General features: G+C 39.4%; 1 protein-coding gene and 1 non-coding gene across 5 annotated transcripts in view; both read right to left on the reverse strand.

The window, feature by feature from the left end:
- Positions 1-24,944, reverse strand: part of PRKCA (protein kinase C alpha) — a 315,869-nt gene that overhangs the window by 152,239 nt on the left and 138,686 nt on the right. The gene's annotated exons all lie outside the window — the stretch shown is intronic.
- On the reverse strand, positions 12,731-12,834 carry LOC127033420 (U6 spliceosomal RNA). The gene has a single exon (XR_007769100.1). It is a non-coding gene; the product is annotated as a U6 spliceosomal RNA (small nuclear RNA).

A 24,944-nucleotide genomic window follows, 5' to 3' on the forward strand; every position in this document is an offset into this window, starting at 1 on the left:
CATTGATGTACAATGCTACTCCACCACCTTTGCCTTTATTTCTGTCTTTCCTAAACAGCACATAACCTTCAATACCTGTACTCCAGTCATGACTACTATTCCACCATGTTTCTGTTATCCCTATAATATCATCTTTGTATCTTCAGATATTTCAGTGTTCCCCACATATCAGCAAAACTACACTAATGGCATTTGCCCTCAGAATTAAGACAGTTCACAGCATCTGTGCTCTCCTGATATCTTGTTGCTTCAAAATATCCAAATAGCCACAGCAGAAAGAAACTACTTTTTCTACCTCCAGCTGGTCAGGAAATTGCATCTGATTCTGTCAGAATCAGAAATGGCCACTAGAATCCATGTGTTTGTGGCCTCCTACCTGGCCATTGTCATGTCCTGAGCACCTGATCCGAAGCCCACTGAAGAAAATGGAAAAGACTCCCATTGACTTCAGCAGGCTTTACATCCACAGCTCAGAATGAAAAACACCTATCTTGGAATTGCTGGTTAAAAATGCAGCTTTCAGTCTGTGGCGCAACACTAGCAACTGAGAACATACATCACCCCAGTGTCCTGCTCTCTGTCCCGGCTTCCCATTGAATTCTGAGCCAGTGTTAAGATTTTAGTATCATCTTCAGCCTCAAGGGTGGATGGTCTGAGTCCTTAAAGGTTCACAACTGCAGTGGCCTACTGCCAAAAGGGCTGGGATGCAGTATGGTGGCACAGAACCATACTAATTTACTAGGTGAAGATCTGGTCTGCAAATCTGTTGTATTTTGTGTTGAATGAAAATTTGCATGCTGTCTGGTTCATTCTTCTTACAGGACCACCTAAGTGCATTTTTTTTATTATAAGAAATATTTTCTACAAAAATATCACATTTATCCAGATATTTCCTAACTCTGTTTTCTTGACAATTAAATTGACAAACTATAGCCCATGCAGAAGTTCAGTGGGGTGTTGAAATTTTGTGGTCTTTCAACTGTTAATTTGTTTGGAAAATAGTGCTGCGTAACAGGCTTGAGGCAAGCAGTATGCTAATATTAGGTATAATATTTTCCCTTCTTACAACTCAGATTATCTCTCTGCTACAGTACAGACCAATTTTGTCTTTTCAGGACTTTGTATAATATATAAAGATTGATATATAGCAGAGTTAAATCTCAGAGAATATTCTTAGTAAAAGTCAGGGACAGGTCACAGGCAATAATGAAAAATTCACAGAAGTCAGTGACCTATCTCTGACTTTTACTAAAAATGTCCGTGACAACATGGGGAGCCTGGGCAGCTGTGCTGGGGGTGGGAGCTCCAGGGCCCCCTCTGCTGGTGGCTCTGAGGGTTCCCTCTGCTACCCGGAAGGGAGGGGGGAGCAGCGGGAGTCCCCCTGCCGCCTGCAGGAGCTGGGAGCAGCGAGGAGCAGTGCTACCCCGCAGCTCCCAACCGCACTGGCTGAGGTCATGCAGGTCTTTGGAAGTCACGGATTCCGTGACCTCCATGACTGAATTGCAGCCTTACTTATAACTCAGGAGTACTACATTCATGGACACTAGGGAATTATTCATATTAGAATTCACGCCCTACTGGAGTGCATTGTCAAACCATGTAGACAAGCCCAGAGTGTATGGCAGGGGGCTGTGAAGCCTTAAAACCCCCAGTCAGAAGGGAGTGGGCCACAGATCCCTGCTCAGACAACAGCTGAGGGTCTGAGAGGGCACTCCTGCAGTGGACCAAGAAAGGGAGGAGGGGGGTAACATGTGCAGTGACCCCAAAACTGTAACAACTGTACACATCACTGTATATAAAGTAAAAGAAGCCATGTTATATATAAGACTGAGTTTTCGACCCAGATTATCAATATAACTGCAACTAACTCAGGTTGAGAGATAATAGCATATACTGTAACATCTGTGCTTACGCATATCATAATATGCATTTTGCATAAATTAAACAGTATCTGTAGATTACACAAATATATCAAAAATAATATTTATTATTTTAAAGGCCTAGTTTTAAAAGGTGTTGAGCACCCACAGCTCCAACTGATTTCTGTGGGGTGTGTGTGTGCTTGGCACTTTGAAAATAAGGTTATTGTACATATACATATGCGTGCGCGCACACACCACAGACGCACAAAGGGGGTGTGTATGAGAGTGTGTGTGTGAGAGAAAGATAAATAATACTGAATGATGGCCTTCCATATAATCTTTGGGTACAATTTTGTCTTGCTAACTAACCATTTAAAAAAAAGTCTAATTCAGGGTTTATTTAAATGGGGAGTTATTTTGGAATAGCTAATACCGATTAACTCCATATTTAGATAATCTTATTCTGGAATAAAAGCATATCGAGTTAATCAGGAATAGTTTATCAGCTTCAAATATATACCTTATCTTATTCTGGATTAATTTTCATATATAAAAAAGCCCTAATACTATAGATTCATCAGTGTATAGCTCACATGTCTAGAGGAAAAAGGAATTTCTGTCCAATTTATGAGCAAGGAAGTATTTTGCTGACTACATGTATCTTCTTTACATAGCCACAACCTCAGGAAAAATTCATTTTTGAAAATTTGTATTAAGATACATTGCTCTTTTACTTCATTGATCATTAACCCCAAATACTGGGGTTTATCCTACAAAACTGACAAAAACAAGAACTAATGAACACAGGCAAATGGACTGTCCTGTGCACATAGCAGGAGGATACCCAATGCAGTCTTCTGGCAGTTGAGAAAAAGTTAGTTGGGATTTAGATTGCAATTTTACTTTTCATTCACACGTATTTATCTTGGAAGAACCATTCATTTAGAAGCTTTCAGTGCTGATGCCATTTAAGGAATTTTTGTATAAAGCTTTGGTTATTGTTAACTCTAGTACACACCAAATCTCCACATACCATGTAAAATACTGCAGGTATGTTTTTGGCTCAGAGCTGATCTCAATTTGACATGAGGGTTTTATTGTTGCCAAATACACTGTAGCAGAAATCATTTCAATTTAATTTCAGCTTGTGAGACTGGTGAACAGCTGTCCCTTCAAATACAAGGATAAAGTGCGGGACTGCTAAAATGCAACACTTCTGCCCTTCTTAATGTATAATGCATTTCCAATAAAGCATCATTGGGCTATGTGCCTTTAGCCTGTGTGAACTGAAAGCCACGTTCTCTTTCCAGTTTTACCCTTCTTACTTACAGCTCTCCCATTCATGTGCATGACAGAGGCAGCTGAAATTAATATTAATTTTCCAAAAAAAATCATGTAGTGTACTGGTTATGCAGTGTACATGAAATCTACTCACAAAAATTTAAAAAAAAAAAAAAGGTAAAATGACATTCCCTGTTCTAGTCTTAAATTTTTGACATTATGATGGCAATATTTCTAAGCAAATTCTTAAGGAAGTCCCTAAATGATCGAGAAACATTTCCACATCTGCACCCACCACCTTGCTCAAATTTACATATACGTGAAGATATTTTTTCCTGTAACATATTTAATATAAAAATGCTGATACAGTTTGGACTAAGTTCCTTTATTTGATTTGTTGCAAGTCACCTGTATGTAGACATATGACATGCACCGATAAGCAAAGAGCCTGCTAGCTGCACAGTTCTTTATATCTTCACCAACAGCCCATTCGTGCTTCTGGCACATAAATGACAGATGCTGAGCAGAGCTCTGATGGGTTACACTTATCTCCCAAAAGTCATATAGTTGCCTACTGCTAACTTGATTTCCCACCATCCGTTTCTTTCCTCTATCTCTTTGCTTCTGCAATGACACCATTTTGGGATTGCTCTTATTCTAAGGTGGCTTGGACATCAGCTTCTTTAGGAACCACTAGGACATTACAATAGAACGTTAGCACTACCCCAGATACAAATAATGGATGGATGTGTCTTACTCCAGCTGCCTTAACAGAACCAGATAATTCTTTGTTTGCTCCCCCCCCAATTTCAATCCCTTTCAGTAAGTTACTAAAGTGCCTTCTATCAGCAGTGATCCTAATATATCCATTTTAAAATATGAATTATCGGGATCTCTTTCTTTAGCTTCCCTCACATCATAATATCCAAAAGCTCCCCCCGCCCATATTCACTGCTGTCCTTCCAATAATTCAACTGTTCTCATCCTTCCACATAAAGTTTGCGTTGCATCCCTTTCCTCAATGCATAAAATAACCACTCATGACATTAAACTTTTTTTTGTGAGCAACCAAAGGAAAAAAAATAGTATACAGTAGGGCTGTCCAATTCTATTTTCAGCATACAAGGTAAAAGGAATAGTAAACATTCTGGATTTTACTAACGATTCAACAAATCAAGATAATTTGCATTTCTATACTGACTTTTAAGTAATGGTTTCAAAGTATTTTGCAAAAACGTATTTTACAAATCAAGCCTCAGAATTCTGCTGCAAGATCAATAAGTGGTATTCTCATCATTTTACAGAAGTGACAATGAGGTGCAAAGAATTCAAGTAAGTGGACCAAGGTCACCAAAAATGTCTGTGGCACAGCTGAGACTAAAACACTTGAATACCAGTCCTACCCTTTATCCATTAGACAACTCTTCACCCTCTGTTACAGAACAAACACATACTCTCTTTCTAGATTATAAAACCAGTGTGATCACAAAAGTTCCAAACCTAAAGAGAGAGAATATGCTGATTGTGTTGTACTTTCCTTCAGCAGAAATACTTAGTAAAGATTTCTAAATGTAGTAAATCGTATCAGTATTTACTTATACAACTGTGTAAGCTTATCTTCCTATTTCTGTGGTACATATGTTTTATTTATCAACAATATTCTGTAAATGAAACATAATTCCCCTGAAAACAAGAAGATTTCTCTCTGTTTTTAACTATGAAAACTTAAGACTTTTCAACTTAAGGACATGAGGTGAAACTCTAGAATACATGTAAATCACTGAAATTCAAATCCTGTACTCAGACATATGGGCTCCACCGATGTCAATGGAAGCCATATGCACATCAGTGGTTAAATAAATAAATAAATAAATAAATAATCATCTTTGGGACAACGAAATGGAAGATTACAACTAAAACATCCTTCCTTTCAAACATGCACATTACAACAAAAGATATTATTTGCTATCTGGTCAATCTGAGTCTGTCCCAAGTAATAAGAACTTCTGGTGTTCTGAGGATAGAAAAGATTAAGGTCAAAGAACATAATAAAGAAAGAAGATCAAAGGCATTAAACGTCAATTTTGGAACAGATGATGAGAAATACCTATAAAGTGAAGTATTTGAGTCCAAATGACAGGAAAAAACAAGCTGAGCTCTAAAACACATTTGTTTTCTCAAGAGAAAACAAATGCTACAAATCCGATTGGAGGTTGAATGAGAAATGTTATTGGCATAGTATCATAGGAAGCTGAAGACTGATTGTCAGACGCCTGATGAGAAAACAGAATCCAGATAACCAAATATCATTAAAGTAACCACTGCATGGTAATGAAGAATTAAAGGAAATAAAAGTACAAGTGGGGAAATTCCAGCATTAAAAGTGCACAAAAGAAAAAGTTACACTGATGGGGCAATCTGCCCCTTAAAAGTAGTTGTGCCTAGTGGTCTGCCCACCCCATCACATAACGTGGCACTTGAAGATTTTGAAAGTACAGTACATATACAAGGACCTGGGAGTTACTGACAGAGGAAGCAGTCCCATGAGTAAGTGGTGGCTGGGAAGAAATCCCGTTACTATGTCTTTAAGGGTCAGGAACCTTGCAGAGAGGCTGGGGCAAGGTTCTCCTCTCACCCAATCCAGTGGATCTGAGCTTGGAGAAGGGGACCAAAATAAAAGCTGTGTCCTCCTTCGCAGCAGGGCACATACCAGCAGAAGAAGGCTGGCCTGCTGAGGGCTCTGAGTTTGAGGATTAATAAGGGAAAAGGGGCCAGCTGAGAGAAAGGCCGGTGAAAGCCTAGAAGCTGGTGAAATTACAACCCCAGCTCCAAAGAGGAGAGCTGGAGACTTCTGTTTTGAGGGAGTGATCATCTGAAGCACAAACCCATCTCCAACTTATGTGTCACAATAGCTGGCCACAAGGCAGCCCCCAAATTCACTCTTTCAGTCCCCCAAAAATATGTTTCTAAGACCTGCTAAATGGTGTTTCTATTCAGTAGGAACATCCAGCTACACTGTTAAACAGTTATGAATATAATAAAAAGTAAAAAAGAGAGAAGAAAAAAATATCCTGTGTAGTAGTATTTAGAGTTTTAGAGCTACTGCAAAGTGCAAATCAATATAATTAGGCAAATCCAGAACCAGCAATGGTTAGAGACATCTAAAAAGATAGCTGTGCAATGAACAGTAAAATAAAGGACTTCAGTCACCAGGACTTAGAATTTCTGTACATTTCACACACTTTAAAGTAGTACATTGATGTATTCAGTGTTGTTGTACCCATGTTGGTCCCAGGATATTAGAGTGGCAAGGTGCGTGAGGTAAGATGTTTTACTGGACCAACTTCTGTCGGTGAGAGAAGCTTGAAAGCTTATCTGTCTCACCAACACAAACTGGTCCAATAAAAGATATTACTTCACCAGCTCCAAGTCTCTCTAAGCACATTGATGAGCATACACAATCTTAACCAAAGATTCCATGTAGGAATAAATGTTTTAGGAAGCTGAGTTATTTTACTGAAACTGTGCTATTTTTAATATCCACTGGTACACGACAGTGCAGATTCTGCTGTCTAAACAGTGGTGCTATGATTTCCCCCGGGCGGTGCGCTGTTCAGGCTGTAGTGCTTCGGAGCTAAGCAACAGTTTGTTTTCATTGTGATGGTTCGTTGTTACATCTCCTGCCCCCTTAGGTGGATTTGTGCTTAAATTATTCAGAGTAGTTTTCTCTTTTGCACAGTGTGAAGCTGCTAAGCCTCGCTGGCAGAAAAAAAACCCCTTAACTGTTAGTTTCAAATTAATAAAACCATACTACTTTATTAAAAAAAACCCTTCAGCTGTGGACCTTTTGTTCTCTTTCTTATGATATATGTTGCTAGCAGCAGCAGAACTACAGCAGCTGGACTCCACTTTCTTTTTTCATCCTTTAGTACATACTTCTCATTCTTCCCCCATACTGAATGAGGCTGCTGCATGTTCAGAATTTCTCACTGGATTGCTTTCCTTCACAGCGTAAAAGTTCTGGTCCTCTTGCACCCTGAACTGCAGTGGCTCTACAACAACTTTTTGGATCCATAATACAGTTATAGCATGGGAAAGGACAATGAATAATTCTCTATATTGCCCTATAAGGAACACTTCTGGGCAAAGAGAGAGATTCATTCTCAGTATACATTCATTCTTTAACTGGCACGCTGAGATAGCTAGCAAGGGTGTCAGTTGTGAAAGTGGTGTATCTGTTAGCTATGTCTATCCACTGGGAACTGGGCTATGACCACCATTTTCTCCTCCAGTAGTACACTTGACAACCATGGTATATTTAATGTAAGCAGAGTCAGGATGAGCTTTACCCTGACATCTGGTGGAAAGAATTTCAGAGAATGTATTTGCATAGGCACACCAACTCCATCCCAGGCTGCCAAGCTGTGGGACTGCTTTGTGACAGAAATGACTCAACCTCAGTTGGGTGGTACCTGCTAGACAAGGGACATGGGTTCCAAAACCCAGTGAATTGAGAGAGGCTGGGGACAAGTATCTGCGCCTGGTGGTGTAGGCTCCTTGTGGAGCCAGAAGTACCAGTTCAACCCACTCCTCTCTCCACTGTGGAATGTCAGAGTTGATATTTTATTCCCTTAAGAATCTAGATACAGGTTACTCATGGCAGGCGCTACCATTTAGGCAGCCTAGGCAATCGCCTAGGGGGCCAGAATAATTGGTGGGCGCCGTTTTGCCGGAGGGGGCGGCAGGCAGCTCCGGTTGACCTGCCGCAGTAGTGCCTGCGGAGGGTCCGCTGGTCCGGTGGAGCTGCCGCCGGTGGAGGGCGGGCGGGCGGACGGTCGGCTGCTCGCACGGCTCCAGTGGACCTCCCGCAGGAACGACTGCGGCAGCTCCACCAGAGCCGCGGAGCACCAGACCTTCCGCAGGCACGACTGCGGCAGCTCCACCGGAGCCACGGAGCACCAGACCTTCCGCAGGCACCACTGCGGCAGCTCCACCAGAGCCGTGGGACCAGCGCGCAGGGCGGCGAAATTCCCGTCCGCCAAGGGTGCTCAAATCCCTAGCGCCAGTCCTGAGATTATTGAGCTGAACTCAATTTGGGCTAATGGTGCACTAGCACTGGGGCTCCCCTACTCTGAGCTGAGATCACTTAGAGTTGAAATCACTAAAGAGCTGGAATCACTGAGCTGAGAGCACTGAGTACTGTGCTAACTAGTGGGGGAGCCTGAAGCTATACGGTGGAACAGAGCAGCTGGCAGAGTGGAGTAGCTGTGGGACGGGTGGAGCGGCCCATGGAGCGAGCAGAGCGGAGCAGTTTGCGGGGACAGCTGGAGCAACTCACAGAGCAGAGCGGCTGGTGGAGTGGAGCAGAGCAGTTTGTGAGGACGGCTGGAGGAGCAGAGTGGAGTGGCTGGTAAAGCGGAGCAGTTCGTGGAGAAGGCGGAAGCAGAACCCCAAGGAGAGGCAGGGCACTTGGCCCCGGACCACGTAAGGTGCCCCTTTCTACCCAGGCTGGGGGAAGGGACCTCTGCAGATAGACTCTCAAACTTTGGGGCTGCACTGACCCAGGACAGAGACTTTTGGATTGTGGGACTTTTGGGACTGTGGGTGATTTAGGGGGTTGCTGGACTCAAGAGCCCAGGGAAAAGGACACGGCCCAATTTCCTGGGGTGGGTCTTTGCTCACGGTTTGGTCTAGGAACTCTAGTTAAGGGGTTTCCCCAATTTAATGCTTGTTGTTTATCTCATGTAATTAAACCTTTTCTGCTACACAGAGACTCTGTGCTTGCGAGAGGGGAAGTATTGCCTCTTCGAGGCGCCTACGGGTGTGTGTAATATTTTCCCAGGTCACTGGGTGGGGGCTCGAGCTGGTTTGGCATTGTGTTATTGAAACGGAACCCTTGGATACTGAACCCAGCCCTTGTTGCTGCCAACTCAGAGGGGCAGAAGGGTTACATAAATAATTTTAATTACTACCTTCATATGGATTTGGACTAGTGACTTAGAGGTATCCTGTTATAGAGATCAGCCAATCCCTAACTTTGTAAATGTTACCCTTCAGCATAACATAGGAGTTTCCAACGAAGTTTATCAAACCTTTCCTCCAGTGGTTTTATTGTATCCATTAGGAATAATGGATGGCGTTTTGGAAAAACCCACATGAATTGTTTCCACTTATAAACTTAACAGCTACATGTGCATATAGTGATAAGGGCTTTATCTCTTAAGACACATGCAAGGGTTTGAATCTTGAACAAAAGACTAACAGCATCTCTGCTGTCTAACATCTAAAACATTGAGCAAAATGTATGGTTCTAGTTGTGAGGCATATAACCTTTGAAATGTTCACACAACAAATAGTGGAAACCTCAGCACTTTAAAGAATAGTACTGTGCAAAACGTGTTAAGAGAAAAAGGGCATGAAAACATCAACTTCCACCTTTCATCGCTAATTTCATTTGACAGGGTTTTAATAATGCGAGGTGCCTCTTTCAGACCCTATTACAATAACTGTATTGTTCATGCAGCTGTTAAGCGAGCCAACGACATGCCGGTAACTAAATTAACCAGAAACAGTATAGTTTTTTTTTTCCTTCTTCCCCTTACAGATAAAGTTTAATAAGTTCGTCGCTGACAGCTGACGAGTTAACACACCTAGGTCTGTAAACAGCAATGTAATTAGTGATGGTGAGGTGTAGTCAATCCAAGGGTGCTCTTCAGTTAGACTTTGGTTTGTTTTCAGGGTGTCTGCTTTGTACTTAAATTTATCTGGGACATAAACAGGATAGTGGAGAGTAGGTGCCTTGAGATCGAGAACTCCAGAATCCTCATCCTCACTCTCCTGCTGGGACTTGTGTAAAATCTTAACCTAACTGGGCCTCAGTTTCTGCTGACAATGTGGAGATAATATATTGAATGTAAGAATTAGTTCAAGTTTGAACAACCTTCCGCAGAACTTTATGACATTATTACAGAAAAGGAGCTATTGGCTGCTCACTCACCCATACTTTTCTCATGAAAACCTCAACTCCAGATTGAAATCTGCATTTCTACAGAGAAACATCGGTGAGCTAAAACTATCAAATTCCTTCACCCTCCTCAAATGAGGAACTCATTAAGCTCTTGCATTTACATTTCTCTTTGATCGTGTTTTTTCTCTAGCCATTGAGAAAGCAAAAATATTGCAATAAATACTTCAAGAGGCAGTTAGAAGTTAACTTTACATGCATTATGCATAGCAGCCAGACTGAAGAGGCCAGCCAATCACAGGAGAATTACCGCTTGCAGAGAATTCTTACAGGTGAATACCAACAGATGTCTATTCCTAGGTCTGGCACATGTCAGCAAGGAGTTATTTATAGATTTGCCTCAAGGCAAAACTGTTTGACATTCACACTACATATCTCATGGGGCATGAAGAGTTTATTTACAGTGAAGTCTATTAGACTGTTAAGAATGTTTCCCCTAGGGAAAAAGAAGTCCTCAGACTGCAAGGATATCAATCTACCTTTCATGTGTACACACATGCTTAAAACATCATATACAAGTACTTTTTGCAAAATAACTATTGTTTCTACTCTGTTTGCTGATGTCATGCTGTCAAGATGAATATGTAAATCACAAAACTCTTTGCAGCAGTTTATGAACTGTAGTAACTCACTTTAAGAAGTGGAAATTACATAACTGTTATATTTTTTCACGAAGTCTTTAGTTGGGCTACAATACTGCACACTAAAATACAGTCAGACCTGTTTGACATCACAAGTGGCCAAACTGTGGCTTCTACTTTAACCTATACATTTGTAACCACAGAAGCCAAAAAATTACAGCTTTTTATAATTGAAAAATCTGTCTGGAATCATGCCGGTTTTGTTTGTTTACCATTAGATTGATTAGGAAGCATTAAATAAAATGTTTGTTGCAAGGCAATTAGGGTATGAACATATAACTGCAAGCTGGATATGTTAATATACCTTACAATATTCTTCCTTCACAGTTCACTATGATTTTGTGGCTCAGTCCCAGGCTACCCAGTTCAACAACAACAACAACAACAAAAAGGAGAAGACTCTCAATATAATGAACACTTTGAAATGAATTTTTGTAGCCTAGCAAGAAAATGTTTATTACCAAAACTAAGTGTTTCTAACCTTTACTGATTAGGACTGCCTTTGACTCTGAATAAGCCCTTCTACAATATCCTATTAATTTCCTCACGGAGAAATAATGGTTTTTAGAATGCTGGGAACATACCTGGTGAACTGACCTCAAATGTCTATTGGGAAAACTTGTTTGCTCAAGTTTTCAATCCTTTTTAATTGCTGTAAAATGGTACATGCCCAGACTCCTTAAAAAAGGCTCATTATAAAATTCTAGCAATTTTACCCAGACATTGAGGGTTTGAAATTTCAACATACACTGCATCATTAGTGAGTTCAGATTCGATTTAGAAGGAAGACTGGGTAGGGGGGAAAGAAGCAGAACAGGGAGCAGTATACTAAAAGAAAAAGATTCCATACACAGTATATATCATATATCAATGACCCACTTGTATCATCCTAGCTTTTGCGGGTCTTCTATTCCCAACAGATACACAGACTCTTTTCACTACAAAAACATGCTATGGAAATATGGTGCCTCATACTTAGCAAAAATGAGTTTAAGTAACAGACAAAGACTTATGAACTCTTACAACTAGTTTTAAGCAAAAATACTCCAAAGATCACAAATCATTGACTTTCTCACAAGATTTATCCATTCACAATCTATATTTAATTCAAGTATAAAAGATGGGGCCTTTGTAATAAAAAATTCTGCATCAATCTTCTCTTCCCATAAAGAGCTTAATTAAGATGAAATAGATGATGGGTGACTGACTCCAAGACCATATTTGTTGTACGCCTCCTCTACTGCTGTCTCAGTCCCACAGTTCATAAAACTTGGCCATTTCCAGAGATCTGATATTAGACATGTAATGTATCTGGTCTCATATATTTTGTTATATTTTATGTTTTTCCAAAGAGAAAAATGTTCTATTTATAAAGCAGTATTTTTGTCTTTAGGCCTTAACACTGTTGCACCAATTGGTACAAACTGAAGTGGTTTGATTCAGCCATCTTTCATGGCACATCAAAATATACATTATTCGTTTTTATATCTTTGCGGTACGATGTAAAGTAGATTTTCAAGAAGATCCTGTAAATACTTTAAAAGGTCATTAAAGCACATGCATCACGCACCAAAAGCATAATATAACAAAAAAACCGAAAGGAATAAAATAAAATGATTAGAAATATCAGTGGTTTTCATTAAGAAGTCAGCATTCACTAAAAGTTATTAGACAGCAGTATCTCACACCACAGTTACTTCCCTACGCTTAGAAGAAGAATCTTGGTGGTAAACGCTGTAAATTAAATGATGACTGCAGCAGCTCGTTAAGCATTCTGCTAAATATTGAATTTAGAATTGGGGTTTTTCTAAAGTCTAAAAATGGAAATGAACTTTTCTTCAAGAGCCTATATTTCTCTCTACACAAATGGGATATTAGTATTTAGTAGCTTGATTAGTTAAGATGACTTTTAATTATTTCCCTGAAGCTAGTTACATTTATGAATTTGCGTGTAATCCTTGCGCAGGGGCCATGCTAATCTACTCTGTATCTCTGTATTTTAGTATATGCTGCTGCAGAAGCAAGCACCCTAGGCAAAAGGTTAAAACATCTGTCAATCTTTAAGGCAAACACTGAAGCTCTATTCTATTGACATTTAAAGAGGGAGTGAGTGAAGAAAGAGATTAAGGGTAAACAATGCTCTATTCTCCTACTGAACATCTCATTGTAAAAGACACTGTCAGCACTTCTATCAGATTCCACTCACCCCAAGACAAACTGGCAAGCACAATTTGTTTGCTTGTAAAGCACTGATAACTGTTTGTTGGGGGGGGGGGGGGAAGAGTGCAGTGAAATCTTCTGTAATGATCACTGGTCTTAGCCAGTAAAGTCTCAGGCCATGTCTACATCTAAAATTTTGCAGCGCTGGTTGTTACAGCTGTATTTGTACAGCTGTATAGGGCCAGCGCTGCAGAGTGGCCACACTTACAGCAACCAGCGCTGCAAGTGGTGTTAGATGTGGCCACACTGCAGCGCTGTTGGGCGGCTTCAAGGGGTTTCGGGGAACGCGAGAGCAAACCGGGAAAGGAGACCAGCTTCGCCGCGGTTTGCTCTCGCGTTCCGCGAACCACCCTGCAAACCGCAGGGAAGGAGACCTGCTTGCTCGGGTTCGGGGAACGCGAGAGCAAACCGGGGAAGGAGACCAGCTTCGCCGCGGTTTGCTCTCGCGTTCCGCAAACCACCCTGCAAACCGCAGGGAAGGAGACCTGCTTGCTCGGCGGTTCGGGGAACGCGAGAGCAAAGCGGGGAAGGAGACCAGCTTCGCCGCGGTTTGCTCTCGCGTTCCGCGAACCACCCTGCAAACCGCAGGGAAGGAGACCTGCTTGCTCGGGTTCGGGGAACGCGAGAGCAAACCGGGGAAGGAGACCAGCTTCGCCGCGGTTTGCTCTCGCGTTCCGCGAACCACCCTGCAAACCGCAGGGAAGGAGACCTGCTTGCTCGGCGGTTCGGGGAACGCGAGAGCAAAGCGGGGAAGGAGACCAGCTTCGCCGCGGTTTGCTCTCGCGTTCCGCGAACCACCCTGCAAACCGCAGGGAAGGAGACCTGCTTGCTCGGGGTTCGGGGAACGCGAGAGCAAGCCGGGGAAGGAGACCAGCTTGATTACCGGAGGCTTCCTCAGGTATGCTGGGATACCTGCTTATTCCACGGAGGTCAAGAAAAGCGCTGGTAAGTGACTATACTTGATTACCAGCGCTGGATCACCAGCGCTGGATCCTCTACACCCGAGACAAAACGGGAGTACGGCCAGCGCTGCAAACAGGGAGTTGCAGTGCTGGTGGTGCCCTGCAGATGTGTACACCTCCTAAGTTGCAGCGCTGTAACTCCCTCACCAGCGCTGCAACTTTCTGATGTAGACAAGCCCTCAGTTCCTTGATACTAATCACATTCTCCTACTGCAGGGGTTCTCAAACTCGGGGTTGGGACCCTTCAGGGAGTCAAAGTTATTACCTGGGGGGTCGCGAGCTGTTAACCTCCACCCCAAATCCCGCTTTGCCTCCAGCATTTATAATGGTGTTAAATATATAAAAAAGTGTTTTTAATTTATACAGGGGAGGAGTGGTCCGCACTCAAGCTTCTTATGTGAAAGGGGTTACCAGTAAAAAAAAAAAGTTTGAGAGCCACTGCCCTATTGCAACCACCTATTGTGACAGAGAAAAAAATAAATCAAGTGGATGATTCAGAGTAGGTTGTTTCTAAAACTAATGTTGAGTATGCTGATCTGACCCAATCTCCACACTGCCGACCTGCTACGGAAGAAAATACATTGGTGCCCCTCTGAGTTTGACACAAACAAAAATGCTGTCACTAGTATATTTTGGTACAATTGTCTCAGGTTCATTATCAGTTGTTTTTGATGTCCTTTTCCATAGTAGCCTTAAAAAGGAGATATCTGTTGCACACTGTAGTAGTGCCTGTAAGCATTTTTCTTTCTATGTAGAAGGAAAAGATGGACTTGACTACAAAGAAGAGGTTTCTACCCAGAGGGTGAAGAGGAGACACAGACTATTTCATAGGAAAGAGAGAACGCTGATCTCCACTAGGCAGCTGACCATGGACTAGAAGAGAAAAAACACAAAATGGGAAGAGATTTTAATAGGCAAGGTAACCACTTTGTACAAAGACATCTAGCCTGTTCTTGTGAGTCACTGCACAGCCCTTGCATAGACAAGAATAGAGCTGAGATTTCTCACTATGAATTTCTTGGTTGTATCTGTTTCTTCCCTTTTCAAACAAGTCAGTACATGATTTCAAATATAGCTATAGTTACTACGGTGCTGATGATGCCAAGAGATTTGAAAAGTTCTTTCACTGAAGGGAGAGGGAGCAAGCAGTGAGATCAACTGACCCAAAAGTACCACAGTCACAAAAAGTTGTTTGAGGCTGCTTTAAAAGAAGCCACAGAATGACATACCCAATGACATTACAAGGTACCACTATATGGTAACACTGAGTAAGGCAATATTTGCCTTCTTTATAATCAAGGTGATGGTGGCAATAATCATAAATTGTACCAAAACAGAATTTAAACCTATATAACCTGTAGTTCTAAGCTAGCTCACTAAAATACCAAACTATAAAACGATACGGAAGGATACACAACAGTAAAAGTCACACAACCCATCTTATTTAGTTTTCACTAGTTCCTTTCAAATTATATCATGAATAATCTAAGTCATATAATTAAATGCACCAGTAAGTGGATTTCTTTATCTTCAAATAATTATAAAAATATGAACTCAAGATAACACAAAAGGAATGATAAATTTTCTGATATTAAACTTAGTTGGCAGAAGGTTTAGAGTGTGGTTTTCTCCATGAGAAGGCTACCTGATGTACATGAAAGAGATTCTCTCCATGTCAAAGGGGCGGTTGTGCTGTATAACAGAGCTACTTTCTGATCTGTTTCCATGGCAACAGCAGAATCACATGGGCAAAGAATGAAGAGAAAGATAAAAAGCCTTTTAAAAGTGTTATAAAAAAAGAGTACACATTGCTTTGGCTACTTCAAGCATGTCAGGGTTTATTTTTCAAAAAGAATAAAGTGAATTATTATGGAAACTATGGATATATTGACAAATTTAGATCTTGTCTCTCTGCAACCTTCTAGTACAAATAAGATCCAAGAGTGATTACCTTAATCAGTACTACTAAAGATATTTTAAATGTTTTCTTTTTTTTAGTCTTGCAACCATTAATGCACTTTTTAAAACAATTTTTATATAAATATTCGTATAAGAACATTTCTCTGTATTTTAAGGTTCATAATATAATCTTTTAAAACGTATCAAGTGGGAAACTATATCTTTAGTTAGTCAGTAAATATTCTCTCTCTGTCTCCAACTAGCAGCTTTGTTACTTATCTCTAAATTCTCACTTCTGTTGATATACTGTGACTATGAGTGTTCTAAACAGAGCATAGGCTTTTCTTATATTGGATTTTGACAGTCCATCATGGCTAAGGGTATTTCTCCTTACCCCAGCTCATCTATGCCAGAGTCAGCAGATAAACATATGAAAAAAAGACTGGTTCAAAGGTTTTCCTCTCCCTAAATGAAATTTCCCTTACTGAATCTCCATTTCCTTCCCATTACTTTCATCCATCCCCTACAACATAATTTACAGTAATCTGCAACAAAGAAGGTCCTGTACTGCGTAATTACAGCTATATCTAGACCTAGTGCTAATTCTGGCACTTTTAGCAGTCTTCTTAAAAGGAGAAGTCTCTTATTTTCCATCTCAAGCCAAGTCTATTTTTGTAGCACTCCTATTCTTTCATATTGCTAAGAAAAAATTAACCTATTTCAAGTAGTATAAGAGAAACATAAGCCTATTTTACTTGTGCTACCGAAATTAATAATTCCTGATGTTTCACTTCCATATTATGGAGTTCTGCAGAAGAAAAGAACAGCATTCACTAAACATTCTAGCATGGGTTTCTGTGCTTTAAATACTTCCAATATACAGTACTACACATAGTTTTCAACCAAGTACTGTTTAAAAACCAAAACTCAGGCTAACCTCAAAAGCAAGCGTATTAAGAGTCTGAGCACAATACCACCTAATGCATATCTGACAAAACACAACAATATTTAAGAGCTCTGTTTATTATTATTCTTTTTACAGAGATTACCATTGAGAAAGAGAGTCATATCTTTTATTCCAAGATTAAACAGCATGCACAGGTAAGTAACAAGGATAACAACAGATAAGTAATCGTGACAAATTCCACTGAATACTTCAATGAATTAAGCAAAATATATAGCACAGCTTAATGAAGCATAAACCACTTCATATCCCTGCCCCCAGTAATGAAATAAGAGATTAAATTTGTATCTCTCTATACTACTCTATTTAAAATCCCTACATCACTGTGTATTCTCTCAAGCAAATAAATGTTTAAACAGATTATTTTACTAACCATATACCAAAATTAGTAAATTAGTGTTAACTATTAACTACAAAAACTAATCAGAAAATGCAATACACCTCTACCTCGATATAACGCTGTCCTTGGGAGCCAAAAAATCTTACTGCGTTATAGGTGAAACCACAATACATCAAACTTGCTTTGATCCACCAGAGTGCATAGCCCCTGCCGAGCACTGCTTTACCACGTTATATCCAAATTCATGTTATATCGGGTCGCGTTATATTCAGATAGAGGTGTACAATAAAATAATTCACCCGGCTCTTCAAAATTCATAGATGAATTAAAAAAAAGAGTTTCACAAAAATTAAATAGTTGCTCAGATATTAATAGTACCACACTGCATTTAAAAAAAAAATCCAATTTCTCATGGGTCTCCAGGAGAGGAGCTCCTTATGGAATATCACAAGCCTGAAGCATCAGGACTTCCCATTGGACAGGATGGTGGGTAGGGCTGTGGAGTTTGGTTCTGAAGTCGCAGACTAAGGGCGCACTGAGGCCTCCCAAGGTCTACTTGAAACAGATATGCCACCTTGTGATCACTTAGGTTCTTCAGAAACAGGGCAGGACAGCAGAACATCAGGACCATATTTTAAACACAAAAAAACCTCTCCTAAATGTTGGAAACTAGGGGAAATCAGAACTAAAAAGATAATTTTCTGAAAAATAGCACAAATTCATATTTAAATCCATATTAGAATAGGTAGGAAAAATTCTGATCATATCTGGAAGCCATGCTAGCTCCATGTCTAATATCATGCTTGGGGAACTGGCTATCACATGGAATCACAGGAACTGATCTGTCGAGATAAAGATCATTGCCTACAGACTCATCACTTGAGTAAGCTGATTCCTTATGAATGGTGGGGAATGACTGCCTTTGGCATGCTATTTGTCTCAACAGGAATTTGTAAAAATTCTTGTGTGTGTACTGTGCGCACAGAGTAAGCTACAATGGAGCCTTATCCAGTGTTCTTCTGTGAATAGGCACCTGTGGAAGTAGATGAAAGATTTATACAGAAGATTCTTTGTTTCACCCTACCAGGTCACACACTTGTAACATCATTTTAAATCTGGGGTTATCCCAAATTACTATTTCTCCATGAAAAAAGGATTGAAATTAAAGTATAGATAATTTGAGCCACACAATCCTGGCAAGCAACAGGAAGAAAGATCTGGCTATCTCGTCTTATAAATAGCTTTATGAAATCCTCCTCTACTTCCAAGCCACTATGTTTTTTTCATGGTCTATTTTAGTAACCCATACAGCAACCTTTTTAAGAATAAATGAATCATGTTGTACTCTCAAGGCTAGAAGCCTAAAAATCAAACTCCTCAACACACATTATCCATCTAATGTCTAAATCTCACTTTTTAACCCCATCTAAACATGCTAAAAAGCTTTTTGACTTTGAGTAAATAAAACACTTTATTAATTTTTTGTTTTCTTAACTTTGCCCCATAAAGTCAAACTCAGTTTACTCTCAAATACCCTGTATCACATTTTACTGGAATAGACAAAGTCAAGATTAATTTTCACCATTTCTTCCCAGGTATGTGGTGTCCATTTAAATGTATAACCCAGGGAATGAGAACTAAATCACCGGCGAGACAGGGAGAACTTGTAATTTGTAAAGGGGATTTAGAGCCTTAGGATCTTAAAGTTTACTGATTTTCCAATGAAAATTAGGATCCTAAATACCTACATGACTTTTGAAAATGGGATTTGAGCTCCTAAATCATTTAGGCTTTAGCCAATTTTTCACTTTATGGGTTATGAGGTTCTTTGTTGTGTTTTCTTATTAGGAAGAAGGGTAAAGTAAGAAGTATCACATCTATATGAAACTGACAGACACAGGGGATAAGAAACACTTCGTCCGGATCTTCAATATCACGATAATGTGCTGGACCTATATCAAGTTTCTCATAATAGAGTGGCAAAAATATTCTCTACCAGCCAATTCTGTTGAAGGCTCATCCTGCATCTATAAGGAAACCTGGATGGCTACCTCCTGGATTGTTTAAATTTATTTAGTGACGAGGCAGGCTAATAGTGGCATATATTTGCTTAAGTAATACAACCACGTATATAGTCTCCTATACTGAATTGATGTTATACCTCACTCGTCACTAACTGCAAGAGTCAGGAGCTTTTAAGCAGGAGTATAATTTGTATGAATTGCCTCTGTGATTACCTTTTTTATCAAAGTCAATGCTGCATTCTAACTTGCTGGCTGATAATGATCCACAGCTGCACTGAAAATGTTCTTTCAACAAACAGTGGAAAAAGAGTGGAATTTAAATATTTAAGAGCAGTTATAAGCCAAGGAAGGTCATACTTAACATTTCAGAAACACGTATTTGAGGGCGCACTGCTAGTATTTTAGCCGGATTTTTACTGTGCTCAAGAAATAAACACAGTGCTACGCCTTTGCTGCATGGTTTGTGTGCCAATATTATGCTGCAGATCTCTATTCAGAAGACAAATTTAGAAGGAGGAGATGTTGATGATAGTGGTGAAAACTGGATGGGTGTACACCTCTGGATCATTCCTATCCCTATCAAAAATTTATGATTGCACTTAGTGCACAGAGTGTTTTCTACCAACATCTCTCTTTCTACCTTCCCAGACTACCAAGAGTAGCAAACAAGGCTTCAACATTATTCTGATTTGGTCACATTAAGATACTTAAGCTGTAACAGACAGAGCTTTGTGTAACTTGGTAGTTTCACTTCACAGGATCTCTTGTGAACACTTTCTGCAGTTCAAATGAGGTGGGGGGGGGGGGTACAAGTCTCAGTCTAGCTTTGAGTTCAGGAATCAAAAGCATTAAACATCTCTAAGTCAAACTCAGTTGAAACGGCCATCTCATTCTCTCTCTCTCTCTGATGCTCTGTGGAATTCTAAATTTAGTCTGATTTCAAAGAAAAGAAACAAAAGTGGCCTACAGTTTAAATGAAAAGGTTTGTAAAACTTCAGTGACCTTCTGAGGTACCTGAGGTTTGAATTTGTAACAAAAAATGAAAGCAGCAGACAAATGCTGTGTGGTTTTGAGCTTTGTTCCCTGCATTCTGCAGTGAAGCAATGGGAGGTCCTCTTAACATTGGAAATTCTCTTGTCATTATCAAATCTGGCATGTAAATAAATCCCAACCACTCTACAGAAAGTGATGTACCATCTTAAGATTTCAGTGTATTTCTCAAAAGGTAGATGAGGGGCATTATTGCAGTGACACCAGATTATTGTTATTAATACTAGCAGGGCTCTCAGCAAACATTTTTAACTTTAATATATTATAATTATTCAATAATCCCTTCCGTACAAGAGGGACACAACTTTTTTTTTCTCTTTTTTGTTGTAAATGCCTCTGGATACAGATTATATGACTTCCTGCTCTCTACCAATCTTTCTAGAATGTAAAAAAAGGTGACGTTTCCTCAAGCTTGTAGTCCTCTTTTAACTGTAGGATGGCTAGTTGGGTTTTTTTTTAATCCTGTTGTTCTCTATCAATGTACAGAGTGATTAAAATGGGTACATATTTTGAGTGTCTCTGCCAGGAATTGTTTAATTGTTGAAACAAATCATGCATCAACAGATATAGAAAGAATGCAAAATGTGGTACATGTGAATTTGTTATCTCACACTGCTGGTACAACACTGACTTCACGATCTAGGATAGTAAAACCAAGGGAAGGCCCTTGAGATCTAAGCCATACATCCACAAGGACCTTACTGGCAGTGCTGTGACCTTTGTTCAAATCACAGATGCAAAGCACGTAGCTTGTTTTCTAATGTCTCTGACGTTGGCCATAATAGATGTTGAGCTTGAAATTACACTTTGTTGGATTTCCATAGGAAAGTGATATTCAAGGCAAAAGACATCATCTGCTTCTTTATGTCTGAAGTGGAAATCTAAATTCTTCCTCCTTCCCCAAAATATTTTTTAAAATCAACATAACAAAAAGAGCAGACTCATACATTTAATTAATAGGCCAATGTAATGAGCACTGGCAAAGTAAGTTTCATTTGATTTACTTATTTTCTTGCAAATGCTGTTAATGTCACTGCTCCCATAATTTCTGCCTTCTCTATCTTCTAGGAAATGTATTTAATAATTGAAACGAAATATGCTTTGAGGCACTATACCTCTCTCCCTAGACAAAAATCGCTTTCTTGAAAAAAGAGAGAGAGAGAGAGCATGCATTGGGTATAAAACTGGTCTGGAAACAGACAAAGCACATTCTTTCACAAAATGGCACTATATTATTTTCCTTGGGAGTATTTAAGCGTTATTGATAATTGAAAGACTATTTTCATCTCAAAAACTTGGAGAATCTCAAATGCAAGTTAACTAGACACCTGAATGAGACGACAACAAATATATCAGACAATTATATACATACTAAAGCATTTTTATAATTAATATCCTTTTTCACAAAAATCATCATATGGTACATTGGAAACACTGGGGCATGGAAACAGAGTTCTGCATTCCAGGAGTATGCAAATTGTACTAACGTAGGTAGTAGTAACATAACAGAGTAAAACACTAAAATGTAAACATTATAAAACCTACCAAATATTTTAGCAAATTGAAGCGTAATAGTTTATAACCCTCTTCATTTACTAGTGCCTATTGTTGTAGAGAAGATTATTAAACATTTATTTTCTGTATTATTCTTACAGGAAATAACACACCATGCTTTGGGGATTAAATGTATGTCAACATTGTAACTAATCATTTGATAACCCAAGTGAAGTATTTAAACACTGTCTCCAAAATCCAGACAGGAAATGTAACATGCAATATTAAAAATGATTAACAGCTTTCCAGATAATGGATTCTATAACAGTTAAGAGAGGCTTCATCTGATTAAATGGCCTCACACTTTCATTTGCAATGCTGCACTGCCGAAAAGAAAAGCCAGGAGTGTGCACTGAAGAATACACACTTGAAGTATCAAAGGCAGATTTACAGCCTGGATATATAAACTAATTCACCACTAGTACAAAGGACCTTTCTGCACATTCTCAAGCCTAACAGCTCACTGCCTCTGATGTTGATTTTAAATGCACCATGTTCTTTACTAACCTCTTATTCTCACAGGTGAATAATAATGTGAGCATATTTTAACTCGTTTATTCCTTTCTGTTTTTAAAATAATCTAAAATCTAAAGTAACAGTTTATTATTTGTAGTCACACATGGTATTTACAGTACTGGTAGTAAGACACACACAACACTGTGGATGAAATCCTGACCCTGTTGAAACCAATGGGAGTTGTGACACTGAATTCAACACCTCTGTTCCAAAAAAACAAAGGCTAACGGGAAGCACAACATAATAAGCTGGTGGTGTTGCCTATCTTGTTTTGAGTCCAATGTGGTGCCGGTCTTTCTTAACTTCTGCAAATTGGTTCTTCACCCACCCCTTGAGTATAAAGTTTTGCCTACTAAAATGTCAGGTAATATCAGGCTCCAACACAATTAAGTCAAGTAGTAGAAGACAGAGTTAAATTTGGGTGGCAGCACACAAGTATTGCAGAACAGGTGCATGGCTGGGAGTGATTTGAAGAAGGGAACATTTGGGACACCACTCAGTAAGAAGCTGTTTCACATGAGAAAGAGAGGGATGTGCCAAGAATGGAAGACGAAAAGAAAGGGAGCAATTAGGAGGAAGACTACCCCCAAGACACTGGGAAGGGATAAGAAGAAACAGAAGGGTGGAGTGGTTTAAATGGCATTGCGAAATGCTGGAAATGAAGGAGGGGAAATAAGGGGGAGCCAGGGTACATAGATAAGGAGATGAAGGGAAGCAGGTCAGAGCAATAGGAGAAGATTATTTTTAATCCCAGGAAGATGAATTTAGCCACAGTATTTGGGTCAGTATGAAGCTTCATGTATACTAAAGAATTGCACTGTTGCAACTTGAAGCTGTTCAGTCACATGGATGCAAGTTGGTACAGTGCTGCAAGTCCACACTATCCATCCAGTTTTGAGTACGATGTAAACCACAGTAGTCCTGAGCATCTGAGTGCCACGTCATAGCTGTAACCGAGAACTTTCAGCTGGCAAACATGCATGCAGCCATGATTCCTTAAAAATGGAAAGCTGAGGAGACTTGAACTTTTATGAGCCTCTGATACTCAGGACTAGCTGGTCTGTGGCAAAAGTATATAACACACAGGCTTAACACACGTTCTTGCATCTCATAACTCAGACTATGCTCTAATCACGGATCACATGCCATTCCTTTTTAAATATTTGTTTGTAAAAAAAAAAAAAAAAAAGAGAGAGAGAGAGAGAATAGGGTACTTTATTTCCTTTGAGACACCGTATATTCTAGTGTGAAATGTGTCCTCATAGACTGATCATTAAGAGAGAGCTAGATTGTTTGCACATACTTATGTTTTGTATTTGCAAAAAGCTAATAATTCTACTACGCAAATGTGCATTATCTCACTGCTTTTGGAGAAAGCTACTGCTTATCTCCGGCATAAATTGTACTAAAAGTTATACAGATCAGAGGACTCAGAGTCTAATCAGGGTAACAGCACTTACCACCTGAACTTATTTCACTTTCCAAAACAAGAAAAGCCTTCAAAGACATATTTGCTTTTGACAAAAGCTATTAATTTCACATGTAAATTCTTAAAGACAACCCAAGCTTTCAGAGTTTATAACCAACAGAGTTTATAAACCTCCATATAACTTTTTGTTCATCCATTATTTACTGATCTAGTAAATACCACGCTAAAAATGTGCATGAGAAGCTCATTAAAATCTGGTGACATGACTATAGTTTACTGGTACATGTCATCTGCAATAGATAATGCTCTATAATCTAGAGCCTAAATGGGATATAAGAAACAAAATAGAGTGTTTCAGACAAAGGAAACTTCAGAATGTATTGTTCCTATAAACAGATGTTAAATTACTTCACTGTATAATAGAATTTATAATCCTGAAGGTTTCTATGTGAACAAGCAACATTAGTTTATTATTTCAGTAGAGTGCAATAAAATTCTCATTTTACTTACAACTTGTAATAAACTGGAGGCCAATTATAAAAAGCCAAAGATTTCTCACCAGAAATGCTATGCATACATAAAACTATTGATAAAGCTCTTAAAAATGAAGTAGAATCTTTCTAGCTCCCTAATGACTATCAGACCACAGCAGACTAGAGTATTTTGCAAGTGATCAAACTAAAAAGCAAATATAATACTTCACAAAATGCACTTTGCTAATTTATTTCAGTAATTTTCATTTATGAAGCATAGATACAGTAATTAAAATTAATGTACTGATAATTGTTACAGCATATATTTTAAAAAAACAAAAACAAAACACACACCATATCCTAGCAATATAAAACCTTACCACAGCGTTCAGTGACTGAATCCTTTCTGAGAAACGGGATGAGGAAGATGTTTTTAAATAATCGTAAATTGGCAAGATTCTACTTTAAATACACAAGGGAAATGCAAGGAGGGGTAAAATACAAGAAGACTAATCTATCTTCAAAATTGCAATGTGCTCTGCAAGTGCAAACTCCTGTAACTATATGGAGCCCCACTAATTTATGTGGTTCCATGCAGGGACAGGGGACCAACAATATGGAACTTCTAGCAGGGGCCTTAGTGTTAACACTACAGACAGTGTTGCTCTAGATATGTAGCAAGATCTCTCCCATGCAGTATGTTGC

The sequence above is a fragment of the Gopherus flavomarginatus genome, chromosome 12, assembly GCF_025201925.1.
Source record: "Gopherus flavomarginatus isolate rGopFla2 chromosome 12, rGopFla2.mat.asm, whole genome shotgun sequence".
Taxonomy (NCBI): Eukaryota; Metazoa; Chordata; order Testudines; family Testudinidae; genus Gopherus; species Gopherus flavomarginatus.